This window comes from Octodon degus, unplaced genomic scaffold (assembly GCF_000260255.1).
Source record: "Octodon degus isolate 3935 unplaced genomic scaffold, OctDeg1.0 scaffold00256, whole genome shotgun sequence".
NCBI lineage: Eukaryota > Metazoa > Chordata > Mammalia > Rodentia > Octodontidae > Octodon > Octodon degus.
The window spans coordinates 317,182-332,281 of NW_004524832.1; positions in this window are offsets into that span (position 1 = coordinate 317,182).

Consider the following 15,100-nt stretch of genomic DNA (forward strand, 5'->3'; position numbering starts at 1 on the left):
TGCCTCGGCATCTTCCTGTGGTCCTGGATCTCCACTACCAATCCACAACTAGTCCCACCCAACTGCTTCCACTATACAGCTATTTAGACCCTGTTCACTTCCTCAATAAAAAAGACTTGATCAGAAAGCCTGTCTTGTCTCCGTCTCTCGTGTCTCTTGCCCTGTCTTTTTCATCCCCGTTCCTCCTCCAGGTCATTACCCACATCTCCACTCGCGGGACGAGTCACTGCATTACTGGCTTCTGTCAGCTCAATGACAATATTTTCCCCAGGTGTGACAATTTCGAATATCTCCAGACACTGTCAGATATAGTCTCATATGTAAATACACCCCAAATAAGAATCACTAATACAAATCAATAAATTATATAACAAAATTTGCCATACATATATATATGCATTGGATATACTTATTTAATTTTCCTCAATGAATTTTTAAGACATCTTAGCTTAATTAATTATACTGCCTTAAGTAAAATCTATTACCATAACTAAAATAGATCGTGAAGTTAAACAAAGAAGCACCCTGGCCTGAGCAAATAGAATTTAGCAAATAATCTATTCAAGAGCTTAAAGTTGGGCTGCTTGGGCTCACATGATGTCCAAATGATTATCACACTACAGGCCTGAGGAAGTGCTTCTAGAGAAGGGAAGTTAATGTCTAATGATAAAAGGAAAGTAATCCTAGGACAGAAACTAACAAGAACATTGAGCAAAAACCCTGTGAGAAAGAGTAACAGAACTATTTAATTGAAAGAGTGGGCGGTAACTAGAAGGCAAGGTTGGAAACGTCATTTCAGAAAGTAGTGATGGGAGAGCAAGTTTAATATAACTTCAAAGTTTTGTGTGAGTAATATGTGCATGATTTTCTAAAGATATTATGATATCTCAAACAAAAAAAAGTAATGGAGAAAACATGATTCTTTCTACCTTATTTATTTATTTTATGATTAAATTTATGTGGCTATTGCAATAAGGATCCAATAAGGAGAGAGTTAAGCATTACCATTCACATAACTATGCTACTTCGAAGTTAATTGATAGTATCATTTTCTGCCATGAACTATGCCTGTAAGTTTTATACACTTATTTTTTAAAAAAAATTCTTGAATAGTACTATATGATTTATGACACAAACCTCTAGAAAAGTCTTGTATTTCTAAAAGAACTTTTCATAGATCAAAAATTCTCTGCATAATGTACATGTATTCACAATCTACTTAAAGAATGTTAGAGCATCAGTGGAGTATACCAAAGATTTGTTATGCTTTCTGTGTTGACTTGAAGGTGTCCCCTCTCAAATTCACATGTAGTCAAGATGATAGTGCGACGAGGTGAAACTTTCATTAGACTATGAGTGCTTTTTCTCTCACAGGAGGGGTTCAAGACCTTGTAGAAGACGTTTCTGCATGTTTCTGCAGATGTTTAATTTTCTGTCCTTTTATGCTCTACCGTATGAAGACCTAGTGCTTCTTCCCTCTGAAGAATGAAGTAGGAGAGCCTCATCTTGGAAGTAGAGAGAAGCCTTTTACAGACAAATCTTCTGATACCATGATCTGAGGCAGCTCATCCTCCAGATGAGAAAGAAATATATTTTTCTTCTTTTACTGGTCTGTGGTATTGCTGTATAGCAACATACATGTACTAAAACTTTACTCCAGCAGTCTTATTCCCTCAAAGTCAAGGGTAAAAGGAGCTGCCCTAGCCACAAAAGTACCTATGAGGAGCTAAAGTGGACTCGTGTACTCCACGAATTCTGTGCTAAGCCCTTTGTTACCAAAACCATAAATTCACATTAAAAAATCCCTCCAAGTGCAACTGCACCCTTGATTAAGATCTAATTATTAGAAATTTTCTACCCACCAATTCCCAACCATTATTCTTTGACATCACTAAATTAAACCAAATGGCAGTCATAAGAGAATGCTTCTCGATTCACAGAGGACTTTTATAAAAGGAATCTTGTGGCTATGTGCCAGACAGATGAATCTAAGAATAAATAAAAGGCCCCTATCTACAGAGTAGATGGAATCTTTATTAAATTTAGAAATAAGACATCAAACAAGAACATTGAAATGTGGTTTTCTTACTGCTGTGAAAAGATAAAGGAAATTTAGAGTTGTAGATGTTTGATTAAAAGAACTTTCAGTGGAATGACCAACCTACTGGAATGTTTAATAGACAACTGAGTTTTACTTTGATGAAGAGAGACAGGAAAAAGTGGTACAAAATCTTTATGCAAGCTCCAAACTAGAATTCTAAAGGCTGTTGAAATAATCTTTTGGGACCTCAGTCTCTTCATGTAAATGAGGATGGGAGACTTATTTCTAAAGTATGTTCTATAGAATATTACTTCCAAGAGGTCAATGAATAAAACGTTCTTGGAGATATACAGATGTTACATTCTCTATAACTTTCTTACAAGTTTTGGAAGCACATTAAGATTAGCATGGATATTTGGGATTATAGTAAGGGAATTTGTTTAATTTATACATCCCAAGATTTTTCAATGTTTTTAGCCATAAAGTCTTTTAGTAACACATTTAGTTACTTTAGATACCTCTGACTAACATAGATAAAACAGTTATGCCTAATATCCTTTCAAGATCACCATATCCAATGTATAAGATTAAGGAGAAGTTTATCAAGAGGTTTGAGTCTGTATTTGTTCAGACACAGCAAATACATCATCCATTCTAGACATATTCATGTCTAGTCATGAGTATGTGGTTCTTCAGGTTTGAATTGAGATACTGCAAGTAAAATAAACAAATTTTATGTCTAGTAGAATAGTAATGAAAAATGATGAAATAAGAATGCAGCCTATGTCCAAAGACATCTCCCCATGTGCCTGCCATTGCCAGAAGTTAGGTGGCCAAAGGAAAACCCAGATCTTGTGGTCTGCAGCCCTGCATGCTCTCTGCTTACTTCTCTTGTGTTCCCAGGCTTTCCATTTTGGTGGTTTGCAGTTCACAAGTTTTAAGGTGAACAGACACATTTGACTTTTGCTGGCTTTATTTTTTTTTACAGATAACTAACATTTAGCTTAAAATATATATGTAAGCACACAATGTATATACAGTGTATAAACACCTCAAACCACATAAATGCAATAGCTCTCACCTAATGTTAACGTAAAGCCACAGAGCCAGAGCTAACACTGTGTAACATCCTTCGAATACATGTAATAAAACCTTCAAATAATGCTAAGATACAGCCTAAGCTAATTCTCCAAGCTAGTGAAGTATAATGTTGTGCTCTCACATATTCCTTGGTAGTTTATCCACCCAATTAGTGGCATGATTGTGTTCACTAATGCAAAGGTACTTGACTGTGTTTATGCCATATGCAATTGACACAGAGACTCAGCACGCTCCAAGTACAAGCGTGTCACTTTGAGCCATTGCTCCCTCAGGGAAGTCTGCCCGATCAGAGCTTGGCTCCAGCTCAGCAGTGACAGGCCTCAGCCACCCTTCTCACTACTGGGCACAGGAAGGAAGACTTCTGCTCTCCAGTTCAGAGTCTTATCAAATTTAATTTAATTCTAGGCACAGCCCAGTCTGCTTTTCAGGCTCACTTTTACATACAGATGTGCTTCAAGGTAAGTAGCAAAATATATGCTATTCAATATTAGCATTTCAAGCAGAAGGCCCGATACTATTATGGATCTACTGGACTATTTTAGAATATTTTGCTGAGTTTACACACCTATAATATTTAAATGATGGAACTAAACAAAAAAGGGGGATACAGATGAATGACCATTTTGTATCTGTGTATTCAAGATGGTTAGGATAGATATATAGCTACATTCTCTTAATTCAGTGAATAGAGGGATTTGGTCTAATAGTGTTTGTAAACAGGATATCATGTCTGCATCTTGTACAACAAATAGCCACTAGGAAGACAGTATGCGATGTGTTAATTATTGGAATTGTCCTACCAATTTGATTTCAAACTGTCTCATTGCTATTTGTTTCTCAATAAAATTATGAAAAAAAAGAGGGTGGTAGAAAGCACAGCTAGAACAGGGAACAAGGCCTGGAGCCCAGCAATTTCAGAGATGACTTTTGAGGTCTGTACAGTCCTATGGATAACCCACTATGACTATGGGACTATATTGGATTATTTTTCTGAATTTACGTACCTACAATATTTAAATGGCAATGGAATACCCATCTCTGACAAAACTGAATGAAAAAGGGGGATATAAATGAAGGACCATTTTTTATCTGTATATGCAAAACAGTTAGGTTAGATATACAGCTACTTTCTCTTAATTCAATGAGAAGTAAGATTTGTATTAATAGTGTATGGACAGGATATCATGTCTGCATCTTTTACTATGAATAACTACTATGAATACAACAATATGCAGTGTGTTAATTATTGTAACTGTCCTACTATCCTGTTTTGAAACTGTCTCATTACTTTTTGTTTCTCAATAAAATTAATAAAAAATTAGTATTTTATAGTTGATACAGTTATATGTCTTTTCTTAATCCTAAAACACTGCACAGCCATAAGCAAGGTAAATGTTGATATCATTCTAAAAGTGGACAATTACAGCTAAGGGGACAAAGATACATACAGTGATACACAAATTTAATTTAAGAAGCAAAGACATAATCCTAGGCTGCTATGTGCCATATAGTTAAGATTTTATTTATTTATTTATTTATTTATTTATTTATTTATATTTTGCGACCAGCTCAGCCCACCCTGAGGGCAGGGCTGACTTGGCATATGGTGCCAGGGATCAAACTGCAGCCTCTGTGTTTACCTAAGCTTGCCTAAGCAGGCACTTTAGACAACTGAGTTGTCTCACAGGCCCAAAATTATATTTAAAACTTGTAAGAATTGTGGAAATCTGTTTTGAACCATCACTTCTGTTTTCCTCAGTATTGTTTAACAAAATCAAAACAAAACAAAAAAATCTTCTAAGGAATTCCAAGGCAATTTGCTAGAATTTATTGTCTCACAAGTCAACTATTTCCATCTCAGTTACTTTCTGGCAAAGTATAAATAATCTTTTTATTAATGCATACTGAATGCCTCAAATTGGGAAAACATAGACACTAACTGGATGCAAACTTTTCTGAGCATTCCACAGTGTAAACAAAGCTGCAGATCCTTCCTGCCCTTGGACAACCGTTAGCACATCACTCTCCACTCTTTTCTCCCTCTGCATAACTGCTATTTATAAGAAACTTTGGATAGATAACTTGACCCCTGGGAGTAATCAAGCAAGAAACTTGAGGAAGGTCTCAAAAAGAAGACTTAGTGTGGCTTCCCTTTAAATCCTTGAGAAGGAAAACAGAATAGTAGACTGGCTGTAGGGCCAGAGTGAGGCAAAAGGAGGAGACTATGCTTTCCCCCATTTGGCATGGCACAAATGCAGGTGTTTTCTGTGGAATTAGGTAGACACTGTGGAGTTAATGGAATGCAGGGGAGCCAAATAAGGATGCTGGCCAGGTTAAGAAAATTAAGGAAGAGCAGGTAGGATTCACCACCAAGATAGGTGCTGAGGGGAGTTGAGAGGGATTTAGATGAGTTTAGATGGATTTAGATGAGTTTAGATTTCCTTTGTCTGGAAATTTTGCTCGTGTGTGTGTGTGTGTGTGTGTGTGTGTGTGTTCAAAAGGGTGTCTCTAGGAGAACACCAGAATTTTAGCACAGTGATAAAAATAAATGATGTCTTTTTAAAAAGTGCTTTCTCACACTGGGAGCAGTGGCAATCCCACCTGCAATCCCAGCACCTTGCAGGCTGAGGCAGGAAGATCTTGAATTGCAGGGCAATGGGCTCCATGTTGACTTCAAGGTCATCTTGGATAACAAAGTGAGACCCGTCTCAAAAAAACAAAACAAAGCAAACAACAGTAAAACCAACTCCTTTCTACAAGACTTTGTAGACCAGAAGAAAAACTTAGCAGGAGTAGGAGGAAACTGAAAAGCACAGAACTAAATTGTGTTTCACACGTTCACCCACACCCAGGTGCAGCAGTGGGAAAGGGAGCTAAAGAAGACACCATACTACCTCTACTTCCGAGCTGGTCCACAGTGAGGGAAAAGAAAGAGAAAGCCAGTGATCTCCTGGTGCCTAACTTGCGACTTACACTCCTTCTCTCCTGCAGTGAGAGAGAGAAAATTGGAGCAGACAAAAAATTTTCTTTACAAATGACAATATTATGTATATTTGATTTTGTATGACATAATATTTTTAAATATATACACATTGTGGAATGGCTAAATTGAGCTAGTTTTCGCACGCTACATTTTGTGATGAAAACACGTAAAATCTACACTCAGGGATTTTTGAGTGCATATAGTATTCTTACCAATGGTGATCACCATATTGGACATCAGAGCTCTTGAACGTATTTCTTCTATCTAGCAGAGATTGTAAATTTTTTAACTAAAACTTGCATTATGGAAACTGCTTAGGAAGTTATCAAATGTCTGCAATATGTTACCCTGCAGAGATTTCATTCTAGTACTTTCCATAGCAGTAAAAGGTTAGATTATAAAATTACCTAAAATTAATTAAGCTCCACAGTATGAGTTTCCTCAGCACACAGATACACCACTCAAGAGACCACACATTTCCTGAGAGGCTCAAACTTCACACACTGTATTTATCAGAGTTATATTCCAGTCTTTTCCTGGAAGCATTATTCTCTGCTCTTTCTTACCATCAGAATCAGAAAATAACCATATCAAAAATTAACATTTTTGCCAGAACTCTTGGATTTTAATGTTTTCATGTATTTTTAATGTTTTCATGTATTTGGAGGGAAATGTTTTAAATGATGTATCAGTATAAATTCAATGTTTACATTCTGGCGCAGAACTGACAAAGGATGACTTTTAACTTCTCTGGAGCTAATGATGGAACACAGTTAAACAATTTTCTAAACCAAAGGAACAGCTAAAGCTATGCACATATCTAAAAGACCAGGTGACATATAATGCCCGCGTAACACATACTTACATGTTAGATGCCTGGATAATTCAAGATGGGCTATTCCTAGCAAAAACTGGCTACAAGTACTTTGGATCGAAATTTGTTATTGTGTAAATTCAAGGTCCCTTAGAGGCTGAGTCATATCTGACCCCAAGTTCACAAGGTGAGACAGTAAATTCAAGTATCTCAAATGTGACCTTTCATGGTAGGATATAGTAATGAAATCAAAATGAAGTCATCACAGTGAGTTCTAAGCCAGTCTAAATTTGTGTCATGGAAGGACAATGTGATCCAGAGACATGAAAGGAAGCCACATGAAGGCTCAGAGAGAGAACAGCCACCTACCAGCCAGGAAGAGAGGCCTCCTGGGAACCAATCTCATCGACACTTAGACTTCCAGAAAGTCTATGAGAAAATAAAATTGTGTCACTTACACCCCCAGAGTGTGGTGCTGTTTTGGCTGCCCTAGCAAACTAAAATACAGTCTCTACCATGAGATTTTTGAATAATTAGTTTAGCAGTTTAGAAATTTGGAAAAAAAATCTGTTATTCACTAGGGCATGAATATAAGCATATATAATCTGGGCAATTCACTTGTGCATTATACAAAGTGTTAAAAAATAAGTTTCTTAGCAATTCTTCTCTCTGAGGGCTGGCCAAATAGGTCAGTGGATTAAAGCACCTGCAAGAAGGTGCAGGGGCTGGGGGTTTGATCCCAGGGCCTGCGGTGTCAGCCCCGCCCCTGAGGCATGCTGAGACAACTGTTGAGACTGGGCATGGTGGCACTTGCCTGCAATCCCATCACTTGGGAGGCTGTAAACAGGAGAATCACTATGAGTCCAATCTAGTAGTGAGACCCTGAACACCCCCTTCCCTAAAATAAAAAATAATTCTCTTCTCTGAACCACATTTCAAAACTTAGAAATAAATCACCTAGGATTTAAGTGTTAACCTCTTCTCATAAAGTTTTAGCTTTTGTTGGTTTATTTTTCCAGAAATATAACTCTTGAGACATAACTACATTTCAACAATATTTATAACTACTACTTAAAATCATATGAGCAATTCTAGAGCTGGGGTATAGCTCAGTGGCACAGCAACAGCATCTGCTTGGCAAGCATGAGGTCGTGGGTTTAAGTCCCAGGGCCAGCACAAAACAAAACCAAATTCTATGTAATTTGTGTGCAAATCAATTCAATTTTTAATAAGGAGTTCCTTTCAAAAAAAGAATCAGATAGCTGCATATGACTTAGATTTATGTACTAAAATTGAGATATAAGAAAGTAGTTAAAACCACTGATCTGACAAACTGTCCAGTTTTAAGATCTTAGGACTACGATAGTAGAAAGCTTCAAGCATGCCAGTTGGGCACCATTTCTTATTACTGGTAGCGACATTATTCTAATATCAATTAATAACCTCCTAGTTCAAGATACAAGAAGGAATTTCTTCCATGTGTTCAAGGAAATACTCCACTTAAACTAATGGTTTGTTGTTTGGTCTTTTAAACTTATTTTCCTTATTTTATATGAAAATCTCTTTCAAATAGATTGGAATATCTAGATTTATATTTTTATTCATCAACCAATATTATCAATGACATAGCTCTTTTTAATGGTTTTCTTTAAAGCTTTTTCTGAATTTATCTTCACACCTAGAGTTGGAATTGGACAATACCTTGAGCTTCAAAGTAAGAAAAGTCCAATTTATTTCTCTAATAGAAAAGGATAAAAGACATTAGGTAGGTAGGTAATAGGTAGTTAAGTTGGTAGATAGACAGGTATGTAGATACATAGATTATAAAGATGAAAAATATATAGATTAGGTAAATAAGTGTCCTTTACAAGGGAAAGGAATTACAATTCCTAACTGACCAAAGTTCCATGCAATATTAAATTTTTGCTTTTAATTTTGATCACTGCTCTAAGTTTACTTAAATGATAGAAATTTTCCTTTCTCAAACTATTTCTAAATGTATCGAAAATCTGATGTCCTTTCATCAGGAAAAGACAAAATGCCTGTCAATATTTCTGCATGTATTTGTCCAGGGCCCCACTTGTTTCACAGAATGTGTTTTAAGAATATTATGCTGCAAATACTGTGAAAGATTCATTAGCAAAACCCAGCTACTTCACTAGTAGCAACGGAGAAGCATGACATTTGTAGCAATGGAAAATTACAGCTTCATTTTTTTAAAGAAAAATCTAGAAGTTGATAATAAGGGCTTACAGACGCTGCTGTCCTTTCTCTTAGTCATTTATTGCCAACCATGGTTAACCCCACCTTCTTAAAACAACAAACTTTAAAATTGCACCAAAAAATTCCTAAGGAAACATAACAATCCACAAAGACAGAATTCCTTTTCCTGGTAAAAGGCACTTATTTACCTATAATTTATATATTTGTCATCTCTATCATCTATCCACCTACCTGCCTATCTACCTACTTACCCATGTGATTCTGCCTTTCTGGTGTCTTCCATCTATGTTAAAGAATATAACCACAACTGCCCAAAAATTTCAGTAGTTTCTGAGCAGAACCTTCTAGATAAAGATTTCATGTTGTTGCCTGATACCTAAAATACATTCCAAAACTGGTTGCTCACTGTATTTCTTACTGAGATTAAAAGAAAAAAGAACACACACACAAAAATAATTGTGACCAGAAGTCACTTGTTTTCTGCAAATTAATTTTACTGCCAGACACAAGTCCTGGGATTGGATTGAAAAGAAAAATCTGGAACAAGATTTTACATGAGCAGAAAAGGAACACGATGGGTTTTCTAAAATCAAGTTGTTAAGGACTTCTTGGCTTAACAAATGAAATAACCAAGGGCTGAACACATGCCATAATGATCGCATTTTGCCAGAAAGGTCTGGTGCCTCTGGCTTTTGGTTTCAGAGCCAAAATCAGTCCTATTTCTGGGTTGTGGTTGTCACTGTGAGCCACTTCTACTGGAGATAAGCAGTAGAGACCATAAAATAACAGGCATATGAAAACAAGTAACAGAAACAACATGAAACTGACTCCGTTGAGTAATAGCAACAGGTTATGATAGACATAACATCTATTTTTAATAATATAGTGAAGATTAGTAAATAGTTTCTTATGCTTAAAGCTCTTCTTAATTTAATAAAGGCAGCCATATTAGTCCGCAATACTTCTGGACTAGATTAAGACTCAGTTCTGAAAGTAGTTATAGACGTCTCTGGTTAAGGCATCCTGAAGATGGAATATGTATTTCCACATATACCAATATGCTCGCACATGTTAACCAATTAAACTAAACATTTATTTTGGGTTCTAAAATGCAAATAAAATGTCCTAAGCAAAACATATGCTTTCCATTCCATTATCATTATCCTGTTTCTACCCTGCCTCAAAAAGTCTTCTGCATAAAGCAAAAGGAAATCTAATTACAATTCTGCATTTCTGTAGGTATAAGAGCAAAATTGAACAGTGGCAGCTAGATCTTACTTGCAAACCATTTTACTCTATAATCCTCAGAAATGTCAGGACTTTCCCAGTGGAAATCTCAAGAACTTCATTGATAATGATGACTAAGTGCTTGGTCTAGCACTTGAATACAGCATGATTTAAATTGGTATTTCTGGACACCAGTAAATAAATACTTCCTGACTTATGATAACCATTATCGCTAATATTTTTGAATGGCTACAATGTGCTAGGCACTTGTTCAGTTTATCACCTTATTTGATCTTCATTCTCATTGCAGAAGGTAGATACTGATACTTTATTCCAGTTTATACATAAAGATAAGGACGTTCCGAGAGCTGGCATAACTTGTCTCAAGCCACACATCCACTAAGGGGCAAAAACGAGATAGAAACGCCAAGGTGCACACTTCAAGAGCAGATCGCTGAATGCTGGGCTACATGCACTCCCTGACAAGCATAAGCATTCTACTGTCTGTGGCATCCAGTCCTGAATAAGAAAGGCAATAAACATTTAGCTGCCTTTCGCCCACAGTATCTTTCCCTGCAAAGTTAGATGATTATAATTAACTTAGCTCCTGTTAAAGTAAATAGAAAATTATAATTAGAAAGAGATGTCTAAACTTTAGCTCTGGGCCTGGAATACAGCTCAGCTGCACAGGGCCTGCCTGGCAAGTGAAGGTCTGGAGTTTGATATCCATAATTTTTTTTTTTTTTTTTTTTTTTTTGTGTGTGTGGAACCAGGGATCAAACTCAGACCCTTGCTCTTGCCAGGGAAGTGTTTATTCTACTGAGACATCTCCCCAGCCCCCCCAAATTAAAAAAATAAACAATAGACTTTACTGCAGCTCACTTAACATCTTTTTTTTTGTGTGTGTGTGTGGTACCAGGGATTGAACTCAGGACCCTGTATTTGCCAGGCAAGTGCTTATTCTACTGAGCTATCTTCCCAACCCCTACTCCTTAACATCTTAAGGATGTATATTTGAATTCATTTTTTTTCTTAAGGTAGAGAAGCTTATAACTCACAATTTTATCCTAAATGAACATTGATCACACAGTCACATTTTTAGGAAATTGGTGCTTTTTAAGTAAAAAACAAACAAACAAACAAACAAAAAAACCCAAAAAACATTTTAAACTCCAAGCAATCTTCTATGTTCCCATTTCTCAATTTGATTTCCATTCACCTATTACAAATTCCACTGCTCTCTATACTTTTATAAAATAAAAGATGACATGTTCAGCTCCCTTTATACGCTCTCAATTTCTTTTCCGATGGTAGCCATCTAGAGACCATCCCGCAGATACTAACGTGCTGGTGCATCCCACACCCTCTGGCCAGGAATGAATCGCCCAACGATCTGGGCTGTCTAGCAGCTTTTGTTGGAGTTTCTTTTTGAAGTTCGGAGTTATGACTTCCTACATACCGGTGCGTTGGCACAGCACAGGCCTGCCCGCAGGTCCCCGGGTCATTGTTACCGCTGTGTTGTGATGGGCTCCACATTTGCAGCTCTCCAAGGACCGTGACGGGGTTGAATGAAGCTCTGGTGCTTGGCAGGAGGAGTAAGAACACAGAAAACCTGCCAGCTGTCAAGGATGTAAATGGTGATTTTGTTTCTCTTCTAAATGAATTAAAGCAGGATTGAAATCCATCCAAAGACAGCATGTTTGGCCTTTTAAAGGAAGAAAAATGAAAGAGAGGGATGTTTTCTTCTCTCCTGGCAATGGTGTGCAGTGAGGTGTTGAGGTTTTTGCATGGGGACTCAACACTCTAAGAAAGCTATCTGACGTCTGTTTTGTTGTTAGTTTCTTTCTTCTCTAATCAAATGCACCCACTGGTCTGAGGAAAACAGACCCCTGCCTATTCTTTACCAGCAAAACTTCTATCCTTCTGACTTTCCCAAAGGCAAACATTTCCTTATAGGTTTTCATCTGTCAAATCACTTAGCACAGGAAGATGGGGACACATACCTTAATAATTGCAAACATTTGTGTTACTTTATTTTCTTTCCTTTCTCCAGCATCAACCATAAAAAAATTTACCTGTGTCACTTTGGATCAATGTATTACTGCAAGTGTTTAAGGTTGCTGACAATCCCCAATTACACATCTCCGTAATATGCTCAGAACTGCATTACTTTGCTAATCCCATATTTTAAACACAACCACTTAAGGTTTACCCAGCCATATATCCATATGTGTAAGAAAATGCACAGGTTCCAAATTGCCACTTGTGCTCAACATCTCTGTACTTCATTTATCCTGTTGCTTTAGATATGAAAACTACCTTCTGATGGCTTCTTGGACCCAAGCACCAAGCCATTTTTATTGTCATTTAATCTTTACTTAATTCTTCTCAATGATGTAGCATTAGAGATTTTTCATTCTCCCGTCTCCTTCCAAGATACAGTCTCTAATGTTTGCATTCCTCACTCCTCTAGAATTGTCCATTATCTTTGTACCAAAGATGGCACTTGTTTCTCTGCCTCTGCATTTGTGATTAAGCCAAGTTCAAACTGGCCTCTACCACCAGGGAATCATCATCTGTGCTTCCACGACACATACCTTATTTGACAGAGTAGATAATACCGAGTAAAGAAATTGTCTCCTCATCAATAACATTTTCACAGCATTGAGCATGTGTGTCTGGCCTTGCCTCTTGAAATGACCTGGAGCCTAGACAGTGTTGAGAACAAGTAGTCTAGGCCCTCAAAGGGGCAATGAAGAGTTACTGCCTCCTAGATAACCGATCAGAATTGTTAACAACTAAACCTTGATGGTGAAACTGTGACCAGACTTCCATACACAGCACTCATCTGTGGAGGCAATAAAGGCCTAGAACCTTCATCCATCCTCTTCTGCACTGAAATCAGGACTTGCATAAAGTGCTGACCATGTATACCTGTGGAATTCAGTAGCTTTCCCCTTGTGACCCTCACTGCTGCCTTTACTTGGAGACAGTCATTACAGGAGCTATCTTGGTGCACACGCTTGTGTAGGAACGAATCTCCAGTGTTTTATGTTGGTCATTTCAGAGTTACTCTTCATAGATTGATACTTTATTTTGTTTTCATCCTCGTCTGTTGCAGAACATTATTTCAGGTAGAACATGAACAGTACATTGATTGTATTATGTTCTAATCTACCAAGAGAATCCCTCCTTTCCTTTTAACATGGCAAGAAGTTCTTCAGCAACTCTGAAGATGAAGTGAGGAAGAAATGTAGTAGATTCTCAGATACTCCTTCTTAAATCATTCCCTACATATTTGTAACTACTATACACTGTAGCATATTAAGCTCAGAACCTATGCATACACCCCAGCCAAAAGAAGTATTTGTTTAGCTAATTTATTTTCCATATTTTGAGGGCTAGAGGTTACAGTCAGAAATTTTACGTTCATGGCTTGGGACTGTATTTTATGCTTCACAGGCACAAGAACATAGTTCCCATCCTCACTCCCTCCAAAACCTTCCAGAGGTTCACATTCGAATACTTTAACTTAGCATCCTATCCATTTTACCAATGTAGCAAGATTATTATTATTTTGTTTTATTGTTTTTTGTTTTTTTTTCGGAACCAGGAACTGAACTCAGACCCTTGCGCTTGCCAGGGAAGCACTTATTCCACTGAGCCATCTCCCCAGCTCCTGTAGCAAGATTATAATCACACACAATATAGGTGGAAATGTGTTTCACATGGACAAGTATAATATTTATTATCTTAGGAAAAGGGGTGTGTGTGTGTGTGTGTGTGTGTGTGTGTGTTGGAGATTGAGTGCAGTGCCTTTTCCCTGAGCTACGTCTCAGCCCCCCTTCATTTATTCCTTTCAGATAGGCTCTCCCTACATTGCCCAGGCATGACTCAATCTTGCAGTCCTACTCAGCTTACCAAATGCTGAATTTATTGTGAAACAGTTTCAAAACAGGTTAGTTTGGCAATTACAATAATTAATGCATTGCATATTGCTGTCTTTGTAGTAGTTATTCAGAGGACAAGATGTAGACACGATATCTTGTTTAAACAATATTAGTATAAATCTTTCTTCTTATTGACCTAAGAGAGAATAGCTGTATATCTATCCTATCTTGTATATACATATATTTTTTTTCATAATAAAAATGGTCCTTTATTTATATCCCATGGGTGTTCCATTGCTGTTAGAGAAGCTCTATATTTAGAGAAGTCCTTAAAGGACCTTTTCATACTTGATGCCAGTCCAAAGATTGTAGGTACTTGAATTCAACAAAATAACCCACTATAGTTCAATAGTCCATAATGGTAGAGAGTTATCAGCACAACTGGCAATTGTCTGAATTTGACTTGTGCTTTTCACAGCTCAGCATATTAACATAGCTTTTCTTTTTATACCTCAAGGTTACACTTTTCTGCTGGATGGTTAAGACCACGTTAAAGCAAGACCTATATAACTCAAAATGCAACTTTTGCTATCTGATAAGGTCAGTCAAATTCACTCAGGATTTACCCTGAAACCATGTATAGCACTTTGTAGATCATTTGTCAGTGTCAACCATGTGGATGAGTCATGGCCATTGCTTGAACAATTTGCTGTGAAAGCCTGAGAGAAATTTTGTCTCTCTAGGTGACTCTCCTTAGGCACACTCTACATTATCGATCACTTTCCTCTGTGGCCCCATAATCTCCTCAACAAGAAAGCAGC